General features: G+C 37.6%; 1 pseudogene; it reads right to left on the reverse strand.

Moving 5' to 3' along the window:
* Positions 1 to 7,099: 7,099 nt before the first annotated feature.
* LOC147938144 (uncharacterized) lies at positions 7,100 to 10,603 on the reverse strand (annotated as a pseudogene).

Below are 10,603 nucleotides of genomic sequence, written 5' to 3' on the forward strand. Positions count from 1 at the left end.
ATAGCAAATACCATCCACAGCCCATATCGTCTCCACCAAAAAAAAAAAAACAATGAACACCCCTCCAAACGAGATATTCCTGGCCATCAAGCTGCCAAACCCTACAAGCCTCCTTGTCAATTTTATCCCCGTATCTGTCACTCCAATCCCCGCCTTGGTTGAGGCGCTGAACACTGTCGACCTCCAAACTGTTCAACTTCGTCTGTTCATCACATGGCCACAGTTCATCACTATGGAGTCTAAGTTCAGGCCCTACTTTGAGCTTCTTCTCTACAGGGGCCACATCGCAGCGAACTATCTTGAGGGCGTCAGGCTAGCTTCAAACTCCCCGACCATTGCTGAAGGTATGGCGCTGCTACGTTTTTTTGCACCAACGGATCCGTATGCAAACTTCGGTTATGGGCTGTTCGCAACGTTTACCGGCCAAGTGATGGAGGCCAAGGCGTTTGGAAATATTTTCTGGTGCATGGTCCCTCACATGAACACCGCCGTTGAAGTCGCTGGCCTGGTTATGTTCCATGTTGCGAACCTCCATCTCCGTGGTCCCCTTTTTGAAGTGAGATCATTGTCTTCTGTCCTCCACCACCGTAGGTGTACTTGCAGTAGCTACCTCACTGGGTGTAAGTCCTGTTTTTTCTACTGGTATGCACAGGAGTTGCGCTCGTTCTTTTAAGATCCTTTTCATGTATTTTTGCGGCTTAACCTTAGTGACTCCTGTCCCCAACTAGTTTAATGTTGAAATATTATGTACTTGATGGTTGTTTTTTTCTTTTTGGAACCTCGAAATGTTATCCGGTCTTTGCTGGAGTTTATTTTATAAACGGAATGTATTCTATTTAGTGTTATCCCCCATCGTACACAGACGTATGGCATCTACCACCTTGCCGAAACTATGCATTTATGTACGTACACCGAAACAGGGCATCGTACATAAATACATAGTTGTACACGGTGCCAAACTAGTTCTATTGTGTGGGACGTGTACGTACACATGGACTAGTCCCGTACATATCGTTCTGTTTTATTTAATTACCATACACGCTGCGATTACCATAAATACATAGTTCATGCTGACGATGTCAAATTAATATAAATGATCTGTTATCGAACGAGAATCAAATAAATGACAACCATAATATGAGATAACCATGAAATTCTCCGTCGTTCGTATTACTTATACATACTTCATAATAACATACCCTACAAATTATCGATGTACGTACCACCGCTCATATAAGTTCACATGTATGTACCAGGCGTATACAACAGTACATTACAACAAAAAACTAAAAACTTTAAAGAGCAACCATTAGAGATTATAGAACTAAAGGATTTCATATATAGATTTCGCCAACCACCAAAGTCCGCAATTAGTACACAAGATGTCGTAATCTCGAAAGTTTATAGAGAAGAAACCGGATTGGATACAACAGATGGAGGCACAGTCCAGGTTAGGGATCAGGTGAGTAGATGGATAGACTAGTTTATCTATGAACGTGTTTTGAAGTGTCACCTAGTATGTAAACAACAGGCGAAACACAGACTTGGCGACAAATCTGACCCCATGCGATTTGAGAGGAAAGTGATGTGCATCAAATAAGTGAAGAAAATGAACCGCCATCTGTTCGCTTCCATATAACATAGAAAAGATACCACATGCCAGTGTTGCCTCAGCGTCTGCGGGAACGTTACGAGATAGAACAGAATTACCTCGCTTGATGTCTCTCTCCTCCGCAACAATCCGGAGGCCCTCGTAGTAGATTGCAATTTCGTTTCCAGCTTTGAAGCATTTTTTGAATATATGCCTATGAATCCCTTTATCTTGAGGGCCACCAGCTTTGAAGCATTTTTTGGGTCGTCTGACGTTTGGATCAATAACGGATGCCAACAGATGTTGTAGATGTTTGCATCCTTTAGAACATAGGGGTCGAGCACCGTCTTCAGTCCTCGCCGACCCGACTTTAAAATTGGAGCAAGGTGCGACAGCCCATCTACTGCGAGAAGCCTAAAGATTTCGAGTAAAATATCATCAGGGAGATATGGGAGCTTATTGTGTGCTTTCGCCATTTTTTCTTTTTTAGAGATTTTGTTATTGTAGTTATTATATATGCTTCAACAACAGAGGAGTTAGGTGGTGAAATTTGTATATATACTGTACAATATAATTACTCTACGTGTCCTTTTAGCACAATGCATAATGAAGTATAAGTTACACTATATTAGTTGGGAAAAGGAGTACGTAATGCTTACGCAACATCATACTGGTTCACACGATAAAGGTTGTTCTCTCGTCGTCTCGGTAACCAAAAATATATTTCGTTCGGATAAAAGGTATACTGTACTCGTTGGGCAAAGTTTATAATTATTACTTGCTTAAAAAGTGTTCAGTAAACACTATGATGAGATAATAGTCATTTCAAAATTTAAGTAAGAACGAATTTTCACAAAAGAAGATGTCAAATCCCTGCTTGTACTTGTCGCATTTAATGCAATAGCTATTGGCTGTTCCGGGCGTGAAAGTGGAAAAGTTGTGTAGTTCGTATATAATTCAACTCAAATCCGGTTTGTAGAAAAAGACACGTTTCCGTACTAGCATATTTTACAAATAAATTTACACGAGTAAGGCCTTGAATGGGGAAAAGCATAAAGTTCTCTTATCACTTTATAAATCAAATATGTGGCTGTTAAAGTGCAGATCAAAGGTGAAAAGCATCAAGTCCTCTTATCACTTTATAAGTTACCATTCAAGATATATATTATTTTTAACTTTAGTTTATTTGTCTTTTTGTGGTTAATGCATGAGAAATACATGCATAAATTGTCTACCTTTTTTTTATGCTCTTCACCCTTAATCTGGACATGAATAGCTAAATATTTGATCTACCTTTATTCTGCTTGTAAATCTGAAACCGCTAATAACCCAATATTATTTAAAACAAGCCCGATTAAACCATCTCTTGAAGTGTTTATCACAATTATGGTACAGGGTTTCGAATTGAGGGAAACAAAATTATGGTCTATCGATGCTTGTTAATATTTAGGAGTTTAATGGTTAAGGTGTCGGCTTAGCGATATCCTCTTTCCTTTTGGTCGGGATCTCGTTATTAATTTTTGATTCCCGGTTATTTGTTAGTGTTGTAAATATACAAACTATACATATGTACATATACTACATTGGGAACGTACGTACATTTGGGGTCTTATTAAACGGACACCATGGAAAGTCGAAAGGCCGCGTCGTTTCGAGGTGTGGCTCTCCGTAAATATTTAAATTGCTCTCAACCTTCGTCTTTCCTAACACGGTTTAAAGTAAGAGAGATCCAAAATCTGAGATCACCATGAGCTTCAGAACCGATCGTATGCTGAACTGGATCTCGAGAGAAGGAATTGGTGTTGGTGTATCCACGCCAAGGTGTTGAACGCTTGGTCGATTTGCCAATGCTTTGTAAAACGGTTTCTCCTACTTGTGGATGAAGAGGTTAGTTAAACAAGTCTTTCTTATTTCGCTAAATCCAACAGTTTTTGATGTATAACAATTTATCAATCGAAGTGGCGTTTCTACAGGGTGAATACCCAAATATCCCGCCAAACCCTGAAATCGGTACCTGGTACGATATTCGAGAGTCTAAATTAATCAATCCAACTCTCAAGGAGAGGAATACTCATCACCCATACCAAATCAAGTTTACGCATGAGTCAACCATGGATTTGATCGAACCTTTGAATCACAAAAATTACTTCCGCTTCGAGGATATCGATGATATAACTATTGGCAGAGTTACTCATCCCTTATCTTTCGGTATGTTTTATCTATAATTTCTTTAATATATATATATTAATGTCCGTGAAATTATGAACTTGCGATGATTGCTGAGATTCATTTAGTGGTCGTTTGGTCAGTTTAAAACGTCGCTTTTAAGTGTATCATTTGGAAAAAGTACAAAATAAACGTTACATCTCGAATTTTTTTTTCCCCGCACTAGATGTTTGTGGGTGCATCGTAAATGTGGACGTCATAAGAAGACGTTACAATGGCAGGTGTATTGAAGTTGTCTTCACTCTCCTGAATGGCAGGTTAAGGATCTATTATGCTATAAACATAGTAGTATATATATATGAACTTCATAGATTTAACTTTGATAGCAACTGTGCGTTAATGCAGGAATGAAAGTATCAAATGTCGACTCACATACTTCTATGCCCATCAATTCCTCTCTGATTGGGAATCAAAGGGATGTCATGTTCTCCACAAATCCGAACCAGTGTTTTGTGTCTTCCGTTTCTTTAAGGTTGGGAGTTATGAAGGTACGTCAGAGTAAATTGATATTATGATAGAAGCAAGTACATGTAATTTGTCTTGCAACTCAATTACATAAATGTGTGTTGGCGTACCATGTCGTGTACACACCGAAGCGTCTTCTAGATTCTTCATTCGAGCAGATTTCGAAGGACTTGTACATCACAAGCATATGTAAGTTGATATTATATTAATAATTGGTATGAAAGCGTATGTGTTCATATTGTTCACAGTCTCACATGTACATTTTTTTTTTTACTTATAGATGTGAGTTTGCAGCACATTACCACATTAACAATGTGATGGGACAGGATGAGACACAAATTGAAACAATTGCCCAGGAAGGAGAAAGCTCCGGAATCCATACAGAAACAATGCAGACTTTCGTCAGACTGTCCTGGGAATGAGCAATGAAAAATGTCTAGAAATAGAAATCAAATGTTGTTTTCTATTTCAAATATTGGTTTAATTTCGTCAGACTATGTACAATGGTTTTATTTTTCAGCTTACTCTATCATTTTTATTTTATATTTTATATTCTAATAATTATTGAAATTGAGATAGAAAATAATATGTAGAATTTTGAATATTAAAATTGTTATTATTAGAATCTATTTCACAAAAATATTTTATTTAAAGATATAAAATGACAATTTTTTATGTCCAAATAAAATGAAACAAGTTTCTATTTATAAAGTAAAAGAAATGATGAATTTCTATAGGGAAAAATATATACAAAATTGTTTGCTAAACAATAACTTATGTTAAATAAATAAAGTGAGATAAAAATAAGTTTCTTCACTCTTCAGCTGACATGTGGCTCTAATGATACCCATTTCAATTTATTCAACATGTTGAATAAATTCAACATAGTTCAATCCACCTCATCTTTTTATTTTTTTCAACAGGCTCATTGCAGCAATTCAACAGTTGAAAAAAGATTCAATAGCCCATTGTACATGGTCTTAATGATACGAATGCTTGTACTTTTTTTTTTTTGACCGAATACTTGTGCTATCTCTTAATAATAAGTAGAATCTTTAATGTTGTATTGATTATTCCCCACACCTAAGCTGATGTACGTTGGGACTACCATAATTTATTGTGGTAGTCGTCTACGTACACAAGCTTAAATAATCGTACAATCAAAACAAGTGAATAGCAACCCTTTGGATTGATCTCGTTGGGAGGAAGTGATGATAATTACGTAACTGGATACACATCAAATAAACATAATGATGAGAAAACTATCATATCTAAGAAACAATAAATACGACTCACTTCGAAGTTGTCACATCAGAGAACCTACAAATGTCATTTCTAAGCTTAGGGTTAGCCGATGGGTGAGTTACAGCCAATATTTAACTAATTCGAATATAATGAATTTCAAATCCGATAACACGAAACTGACACGTGGTTCGCACTACTTACTTGTTTTAATAATTCTAATCGAGTAGGCGTGCATGAGAGCTCATAAACCTAAAATGGGTTCCTTCGTAATTGTAGTTAAAAATAGGCTAATTTAAAACGACATCATATAGAAACTAGCATAAATTCCCAGGATTTTCGCCAAACTCCCCAACCACCTCTCACATCGTAGGTTTTATTAGTGGGCAGGGTGTAGTTTCCGTCTTTTTGTATCTGCACATATTGCTATTAGTTTACTTAACTGCAAAAAAATGGCGACTTCTAGGCGTAAGAAGACTGATCTGCCAGACGAGATCTTGTTAAAAATAGCCCAGCATCACGTCAGTGATGGGTTGTGGTTCCTTGCCCCATTATTAAAGGCTGGTCGCCGAGGAGTGGAAACGGTGCTTGCCCCCGAAGTTCTGAACGTTGCCAGCATCTACCACCTCTGTTGGCATCCTTCTTCATTTCAAACAACAAGGAAGCCAAATGGTCAACGCTAGGAAGAAGGGATTCACAGGCGAATTTTTGAAAAATGTTTAGAGGCAGGGAATAGAATAGCAATCTACAACGAGGGGCTACGGATCTTTGCCGAGGACCGAAACATTCAGCGCGGTATCGCCCTACTAAAAAAAACGTTCCCGAAGAAGCCGAGGCCACTCTAGCATGTGGGATTTTCTCTATGTTATATGGGGACGAGCAGATGGTGGTTCGTTTTCTTCACCAATTTGATGCACATCACTATCCACTCCAATCAGAGGGAGTACGGCTTATCGGGGAAGATCTATTCCAATGGTTGTGTATGTTTAAGACGGCGCGTATAAACACGCACTACAAGAAAACAGGCAATTTACGACTGCAATTATAGTCGTTTAATAGTCGCTATTTCAGAATTTACAACTACGTTACGACTAATCACTGTTGTCGTAAAACGATAGTCGGTAAGAAATTCAGTCGTCTTGTAGTCGGTAAATAGCGACTACGTTACGACTAATCCTCGTAGTCGTAAAAGTAGTCGTAATGTAGTCGTAAACTTTTACGACTGTTTTGTGACTAAGTTACGATTAATAAAACTCTGAACAGTCGTAAAGTAGTCAGTAAATACTTATGACTATTTGCTGACAGTTTAACGATTAATGCGATGTGAAGGAGATTAGTTTGAGAATAGTTGTAATATAGTTGTTAAATGTAGCGACTACGTGGCTACTACGAGACGACTATTTGACGACTGTGTTGCGACTATGTAAAGATAGATTTAATGACTATTTGAAGACTATAGGGATTAAAAACCAGAATCTTTTTTTTTTTTTTTTTTTTTGTTTATAACTCGAATTTATAATCAAAGAAAGCCTTAAAATTTGCATTTTAATTACCAAAAGTTAACCATAATTGTAATTAGTACACCACATAAGCAATAACAAAAAGAGAGAACCAAATAAATGGTTCGTATTTATTGTACTGTCTTGTTGAAAGTACGTCTATGACACCACCATTGCTGATCCGAGTGCCTCTACCGATAACAGGGTCATACCACGTGCACTTAAAAAGTGTGATTCTCAAATTAACCATCCCCTCATATTGAAGCTCTATGATATCAGTTATGGTTCCGTAGAAATCCGCTGCATCAGATTCATCCATGTAATTTTCACCATTAGCACATACCCCATAGTTACATGTGTTTCGTCCAGCGCCGTGATTCTCTGTATGAAACAAATAGCCTCTTGTAAAATACATTGGCCATGTTTTGACCTTGTTCAAAGGTCCATGCACTATCTCTTGAAACCAAGTAGGAAATGGATTTGTGGCGTTCCAGTAAGTAACCTGGATATATATATGTATAAGTTATTTTCAATAATTTTAATACGTATTGTTGTCACACACATATTCTTTAACCCATAAATGATATTCGTCTGCTCTTTCGGCGGAGAGTTCCTTCTCGGGAAGTCCTGGATATTTTGCTGAAAGAAAATCCTCGAACATACTATATATACAAGACAAACACAAATATATGAGAAATCATAGCAGATTATATATAATTTGAGCGATCCCTACTTAATTATATACCTCTCAATTGGCTTGAAATAGTCACAATTTCTTAAAACATATTCGTGTGCGCATTGATAGTCTCGGCTTGAGAGCCATGTTTCATGCATTTCCCCACTTGGACGGCCAACGTGAGTAAATATAGAAGGCACTCCAAGCACATGATATGCAGGGTTTTCACCTTTATCAAATCTTGTTAACCTGACCAAATGATTGAAAATTAAATATATATTCACACAATAAATTCAAATCTTGATAGCATTTACCTTGATTTTGTTTGTATGTTCTCGGCAAAGTAGTGCTCTGAGAAGTATGCAATCTCGTCATTGATAAATGATTCAACAATTGATCCTGCTGCATACCTTTTGTTCTTTGCTTTTCCTTTCAATTTTTTAAAAAATCTTTCAAAAGGATACATCCACCTATATTGGACAGGACCTCATAATTCAGTTTCGTAAGGGAGATGTATAGGCAGGTGCTCCATCACATCAAAAAAGGATGGTGGAAAGATCTTTTCCAAGTTGCATAGGATGAGAACTATATTCTGTTTTAGAATTTGAAGGCGACTTGTATGCAAAGTACTAGAACATAAGTCCCGGAAAAATGCTCCAACCCCTACAAGATGATATTCAAACTTCAATATCTCATCAAGAATTATATAAGTACTTCATAAATAAATAGAATTTTGATTTATTAATTAACGAGTACCTGATAACGCAAGGTGGACATTCCTGTGTAGCAGTTCTGCAAAGATAAATGGAAGTAACCGTTCCATAAAAACATGGCAATCATGGCTCTTCATGCATGAAAACTTTCCATTTTCCATATCAACACAACTAGCTAAGTCTGACGAATAACCATCTGGGAATTTAACTGAGTGTTTCACACATTCCAATAAGCTTGTTCTTGCTTCGTCTGTCAATGTATATGCCGGGAAAGGTGCTTTACCCCTACTATCAAGATGTAAGTGTGGCCGAGAACAGAACTTCACTAAATCCAATCTTGACATGATGGTATCTTTTGATTTACCCTTCACACGCATAAGAGTATACATGATGTTGTCCAAAAAATTCTTCTTTGTATGCATCACATCAATATTATGTCATAGATTGAGGTCCCTCCATTATGGCAGCTGCCACAATATGCTTTCTTTGTGCCAGTTGTGTTGCTTCCCATATCCCGGCATCTTCTTTTCATGACCATTTCCACCGACGTCCTTCGTTTTTGGTGGATTTACACCACTCAATATCTCAGAGTAAATTTGCTCACCGGTCAAAGACTCAGGTGGATACTCTCTCATAGCGTCTTTACCTTTTAAGAAGTCTTTTTTATTCCACCTAAGAGGACGACCATGAGGAAGAAATCTCCGGTGACAATCAAACCAACATGTCTTCCTTCCATTAGGTAGATAAAAAGACTTTGTATCGTCCATGAAAACTGGACAAGACAATTTACCATGTGTTGTCCATCCAGATAACATGCCATATGCCGGGAAATCGTTGATCGTCCACATCAGCGGTGCTTTTAGATTAAAATTTTGACTCAAGGACACATCATACGCATCAACTCCAGTAGACCACAACTATTTTAACTCCTCAATAAGCGGTTGTAGAAATATATCAAGACTAGCTCGCGGATGATTTGGCCCAGAATTCAGAATTGTAAGAAACAAATACTCGGTATTCATGCACATACCAGGGGGTAGATTATATGGCGTCAAGATCACAGGCCATAAAGAATGATTTCGAGACATCCCAAATGGATTGAACCCATCGGTACATAATCCAAGGTACATGTTACGGGGTTCTTCGGCAAAACGAGGATTTTGTTCTTGAAAATACTTCCACTCCGCTGCATCAGAAGGATGATTCATTTCTCCCTCCTTTGTTTGGTGCTCGGCATGCCATCTCATTGCTGCTGCAATCTTGTGGCTTTGATACATTCTCTTCAATCTATCAGCAATAGGCAGATACCACATACGACTATATGGTACTTTGGTTCTACGTCGGCCCTCCCGAGGCTTCCATCTTTGTGCACCACAAAACAGACATTTATCTTCCTTCTCGTCATCTTTCCAATATATCATACAATTGTTAATACAAACATCAATTGTATGATATGGGAGGCCTAAATTGCGCATCAATTTTTCGGTCTCATAATGTGAACCAGTAGCTTGGTTTCCTTCTGGTAAATAATCAGTCAATATTCACAAACCGAATCCACTAACTTTTCACTCATATTATAATCTGCCTTATTTTGCATGACTCTAGCAGCTAGGGATAATTGTGAGTGACCTTCATGACAACCATCATATAATGGATTTTTTGCACCTTCTAACAAGTCGTAGAATTTCTTGGAATGGTTAAGTACCGGTTCCTCGACATTCTGATAACTACCATCTTGATGATAATTATCTTGATGATAATTATCTTGATGATAATTATCATCTAAACTTATGTTATAACGAAATGCATCATTCACCATATCCACATATCTATCTCCTACCACATTACCCACTTCTTCATTTCCACTTACCAACGTCGGATCTACATAACTCGTTCCTATGCCCATATTAATTTCTTCCCCATGTTTATATCAAACATAATAATCTGGTATAAACCCATAGCAAAAAATATGATTCCAAATTGTACCCCCCGGAAGACGCCTACCATTTTTGCACTTATCACAAGGGCAGTGAAACTTACCACCATTATTTTGTGCTAAACGCTGACTATTTGCAAAAGCCATGAACTCCTCTACCCCGGTGCTGAACTCTTCCGTGAAATTTCCCGTCACTTCATCAAGCCTCTTAAACATCCACTCCCGAAAATGACTATAATTAGAACTTCCCACCAT

Source organism: Camelina sativa, chromosome 9 (genome assembly GCF_030686135.1).
Source record: "Camelina sativa cultivar CO46 ecotype springtype chromosome 9, ASM3068613v1".
NCBI lineage: Eukaryota > Viridiplantae > Streptophyta > Magnoliopsida > Brassicales > Brassicaceae > Camelina > Camelina sativa.